This window comes from Nicotiana sylvestris, chromosome 11, assembly GCF_000393655.2.
Source record: "Nicotiana sylvestris chromosome 11, ASM39365v2, whole genome shotgun sequence".
NCBI lineage: Eukaryota > Viridiplantae > Streptophyta > Magnoliopsida > Solanales > Solanaceae > Nicotiana > Nicotiana sylvestris.
In genome coordinates, this window is record NC_091067.1 from 80732910 (window position 1) to 80738909 (window position 6000).

Sequence of the window (6000 nt, forward strand, 5' to 3'; positions counted from 1 at the left end):
CTGCAAAACAAAGCTGCAGGTTCAGAAATCCATTTTTACGTCTGCTACAGTCTGGAGGCAAGACAAAAGCATATTTTATCCATACTACTGGAAGAAGAGTGCTTTCATATTGGCATATATAATACTATTTATTACCGAACTTGCAAAGAAATTTTCTTTACACCCCTTGACTTTAATTTAAGGATGACCAATTACTAACACCAAAATATAAAGAAATTTGTTTGAGGGCCCTTTAATTTATACTACCATGTGGCAACTGGCAAGTGTGTGTTAGAACAAAAAATTAAAAGGCGTTAAAGGTTTTAAAAAAATGTGTCAATCAAATTGTAGATTAACTTGCATTGTATGATGCGCCTTAGCTTCTATTTTGTACGTTAACTTTATTTTTTAGATGTGTTTTGGAGAGTGTCACAGAACTTAATGTTCTCACTCTCGTTTTTGCATAGGTTAGAATTAGGGGTGTACATGGATCTGGTTGGTTCGGTTTTCATCAAAATCAAACCAAACCAATCATATCGGTTTGGATTGGTTCGGTTTTGTCGGGTTTTCGGGCTTTTTGTTACTTACATATTATTTCAATCTTAATTTGTTAAATATTTGATAAGTATATATCTATTTAGTAAAAATATAAAAAAATTGACAAACATATTATCGATTAAAATATTCTTATGAGAGAATTCTGTCAGTAACACATAATAATTATTTTTTTAATCGTCCGAAAATAATTTTTCGTCGACATACACTTTCAGGTTAACCGAATTTAGTAATTAAACATAAAAATCAATATGATACCTAAATATTAATAACCACTTCACATTCGAAAAAAATATAAGAATTTAATAGATTTTAACATATGATATGAATATGGAAGAACAAAGAGATAGACGCATTTCAGTAACACTTGATAAGAAAGTGATCATACAACCCATTATTTTAGGTCAATAAATATGGAGCACTTTATATTCTATTAACATTTATATACCGCAAGAGAATCCCAAATATTTCTAGAAATTTTTTAAATTTTTTTTATATAAAATCTTAAAAATATATAGAAAAATTATATATTTATATGCCGGGTTGGTTCGGATTTTTTACTCAATACCAAACCAAATCAAATCGGAGTTTTAAATCGATTTGGTTTGACTTTTTGATTTGGTGCAATTTTTCGGTTCAATTTGTACAGCCCTAGTTAGAATTACAAATGGTAGTAGTAGTCTAGAATATCTAAGGTGTTGGGGTATGTCCAACATTATCTTAGGACTTTTTTGTCTCACAGTTTTGTGGACCCAGATTTCTGTGGATCCAGAAGTGTAAGATTGGAGTCCACAAATTTGTGAGACAAAAATGAGTCTCATACAACTAGTGTCAGTTGTATGAGACACAAAATAAAACTTCTTCCCTTCCTTCATGTACTCTTTTTATTTTATATTAATATATATACATGGTAAACGTCAGCCAAATTCCCTTCACTGCAGGAGGTGAAAGGTTGGATAAGTGGATTTGGTAAAATGAAAAAAGAAACCCCATTTCTGCCTAGAAGAGAAACCCTCTGAATCTTTAGTCAACATCCAAAATAAGCTAATTATTGAGTCAACCTAACATATCTTTCAGGGCAGAATGTGCAACAAGATACTGCTTACTTTTTTTTTTTTTTTTTGGGTGAATTTTTTTTTTTATTAATCTCTACCTGACAAGAATATTTACAATTTGTAACCAACTATATTCTATTTTAGCTTATTTCTATGCACCCCTACTAGGTAGGTTTGCTCTATAGTATACTATCTATACAAAAAATTTATCCATTCCTTTTCTTTCCTATTTTTCCGATTGTCACCAATCAGTTGAATTCCGTGCTTGCTATCCTCTTTGATACTCTGCCACATCTTCCCTAGTATTGGCACTTTTTGGTTCCATAAAGCTTCATTTCTTGCTTTCCATATGCCATACATGACTGCTGCTATGATGGCAGTCACAAATCCTCTACATATTCTTCCTTTGATGCTTCTTCCTATCCTTCTCCATATGTTGTGTTGATCTAAATGGTTGATCTTTAATCCCAGCCATCTGCATAATTCCTCCACAGTTCTTCTTGAGAATTGGCAATCAAAGTATAAGTGCTGAATTGTTTCATCATGCATTCCACATAGAAGGCAGGTCTTTTCCCGGCTTACACCTATCATGTGTTGTCGATCTCTTGCAAGCAATTTGTGTCTCATAATCAGTCACCCTATGAAGCAGTGTTTTGGCACATTCAGTCTGTTCCACATCCATCTAGCATATGGCCATTTAGGTGCTTCTCCTCTTCTCCATTTATATCCATCTTTCACTGTGTATTGTTTTCTCATTCCTTTCCAGCCTTATTTGTTCAAATCCAGTTTCAAATCTACTTTTAATATCAGACAACTGCTTACTTCTCATATTTGTACTCACTAGCTACAAATAAAAATCAGAGTCAATGTGTAATCAGTCCAACAAAACACATCTTCAAATCCAACAATTCATCCTAGCCTGAACCACTAATCCCTATATATCTTTAATTTTATATACTTTTGTGAACACTCAGTCGAATATAAATCTCAGCCACGTCAAAAGAGTTCTACAACTAATTAAAATGTAGTAAAACGACCATAAAATGTTACTCTATAAATTGATAATTTGATATTATCTACTTTATATCCGTTATATAGGAAAAATTAAACATACTGGCAAGTGGCAACAGCCTTTTTCTTTCCTTTTTTTAACCTTCTCGTCAGTTATTGCAGGACTGCTTTTATATGTACGATTTTTTCTGATCAATCCAAACTAGCCAAGTAAAACAAAATCATTTTCCTTGTGGGAATAAGATTTTTCTATAAATAAGTTACTAGTAGAAAATCTTTAGTATAGTTCTGAAGTTTTATTTAATGAACCAAACTAGATATATAACTTCTTTAATTTTGACATAGGAATTCAGAATATTTTGTTCCTATGGCTTTTCTTTTTACTTTGTTATGGCTTATTTGATGTTTATCACCGAAAAACTTAAGAATATGGCTTAATGATCTCTATCGTTGGCTTGCCTAGCAAGTGAAATGTTAGGCATCATCACGTTTCCGACGGTGGGAATTCCGGGTCGTGACAGTTAAAGTCACATATCTCATAGTCCTGTTACTATTTATTTGCTTTGAACAATGTATTATTTATTCCACACTTTTCGGTAGACGCTTATGTAATCAGTGAATCCAGTTTCTGGGAGGTATTAGGTGGTTGTTGGTTTTAGACTTGATATATCTTTTTAGAATTTTTATCTTCCATTTATGATATCACGTTATTTTACATTTTGCATTGCCTTTATTTTGTTATTTGTTGGCTTGCCTAACAAGTGGTGTTACGCCATCACGATCTCTTTGGTTGGAAGTTTGGGTCGTGATATTCACTGGGGGACAAGGTTAATCTTGGTAACCTTATGGGTATTCCCTTAGGTGCAGCCCTTCTCCGGACCGTGCGTGAACACGAAATGTCTTGTGCATCGGGTTCCCCTTATCTTTTAATCAGATATAGGACTACTTGGAAATCATGAGGATCCAGGAAGCAAAATATACACATTGAAATCTCTAATCAAGAGAAGTACTCGACCTTAAAGCAAAATCTATAAGCTTAAGGTTGGTCAATTCGGTAACGAAATTAGGCAAGGTTGCAATAAAATTTAACATTTTATGATCGTCGGGTTAAGAATAAGATTACTCAAAGATATACATTTTTTTTATTCGTGGAAATTAGATTATTACAAAATAATTATACAATAATGAAAAAATATAATGTTGTCCACATTTTCAGAAGAGGTGTGATAATACCATTATCCGTACATTCCGATAGAGGTGAAACTTATGACTTTAGCGTTATTTGGATGTCCTTTTAAGCCGTGGCCGATCTAGGATTTCAAAGCAATAGGTTTTATGGTCCTAAAGTTAAGTTGACGCATAGTATAAGTATATCACTATTTGAAACTTAAAATGAGACAATTCAATGCAAAAATATAGGGAAAATAACTTTGTATAACGGATTTCAAAATAATAGCCATATATATATACGCGCACACACATATTTTTATATGTTATATACAAGAAGTATACAAATTTATACACTTTGCTGCTATGGGGTCACGAGCTAAAAGTGATCTTTGCTCAAAAATATATTATTGCAAACATTACAACAAAAACTAAAAGGAGTACTATTTTTGGACAATAAAAGTACTTCATCAATCTTCATACTTGAAATATTTTTAAGTGATGTAGTAGAAAGAAAGGAAGAAAAGCGAATTTGAAGGGGGGAAATAAGAAAGCAAAAAGGTAACAAAATATGGAAAAATAGCTCAAATAAGGGCAACCGGAAAATAGAAAAGACTTCCCTATCACAAAACATACAAAAAAAGCACTCACGCCTCACACCAGTTTTTGTGATGACCCAAAATGTCATCTTTAAATTAAATAATCATCTCGGTATTTTTAAGACCTTGAAAAGCGGTATCAATAATTTCTCAACTTGCGTGCGTAGTCCGTATAATTTTCCGGAAGGTTTTTATGTGAAAAATGGATTAAATTGTGAATTAGGGCTTTAAAACTCAATTGAGTTGACTTCGGTCAACATTTTGTGCAACAAGAGGTCACAGTACAAACTCAAGTACATGTGTCAAAAGAAGTAAAGCACCGAAAGAAATGCAAGCAGACAAGGAAGCAAGGCAACAAAAACAAATTGTACTCTAGCCTAGCTTCTTGTTTTTTTTAAGCACGGTGTAACAAGGAGATCGGTAAGCAGTAGTAATAACATGCAACAACAGTAACATTGCAGTCCAACGGTAGTCCCAGCTACCAAAATTTCTCGAACTACATTGACCTGATTCCTGTTTAGCCCAGGATATGTAGGAAACCTTTGAAGCAAAGGTTCGGTCAAATCTTTTTCAAAAAATGCTTCACACGGAGTACTCGGATGGGCAAAAATCGCTCGCTTTATCTTTGCACGAAAACCCTTCGTGTCTTCGGGCAAAGAGGGGCAGCTGTAAGCACGTGATTTTTGCCCTATATGAGAATTACTCCCAAAAAATTCAAAAATAAAATGATTTTTCTTTGGTGTGCAATTTTGTGATATTTTGTGATATTTTGAATAATTATTTGTATTTGTCTGTGCGTGTTTATTTGATAAATTAATAAAAAATACAAAAATATGTCGCATTTTGCATGTAGGATTTAATTCTATAGTTGTTCGTAATTAAATTTGTTTTACAAAAAAATTAAAAAATTACAAAAATAGGCATCGTTTGCATTTTTAGCATTTAATGTCCAAATATACAATTTTATGCTTAATTATTACTTAATTGTGCGTTAATTGTTATTGGGAGTTAATTTGCGCTTTTATAACTTAATTTAATTCTTAATAATAGTTTAAGTATTTTTATAATTTAGTTTTAGAGAAATAAAAGAAGAAAAAAGAGCGAAAATATAAAGAAAGTCGGAATTGGGCCTCTTCTTCAATTTCAAGCCATAGGCCCAAAAATGGCCCAATCTTCCCTACGACCCAGTCCATTTCGAACTGGGTCGACCCAGTCCATAACCCAAAAGACCCAATACCCCTATCTTGCATTTCAAAGACACAAAACAAAACAAAAAAAAAAAAAACAAAAATCCTAAAAATGACCTAAGTCATCCGCCCCCCCTATCATTCTTCTTCTTCTTTTCTTCTTTCTTCTCCAAACTCTAAAACACACATCCATGGCTGCCATGGCTAAGCTCCAGCAGCTTAATCTCCTTCGACACAAGCGCACACACCACCAAGAAGCCCATCTTCTCCATGTCAAGCTCAAAAGGCTCGTCCATGGCTGCGTCTTCGTCGTCAACCCATCGCCATGTTTGTTGCTTTTTCTTGCTGCCTCTGCGTCGTCCATGGCTTCCCGAACTGCTGCTCCATTTTCTCCATAAGCTGCTGAACGCAGCAGCAGTAGACGACCAGCTGCTGCCCGTGTCCAGC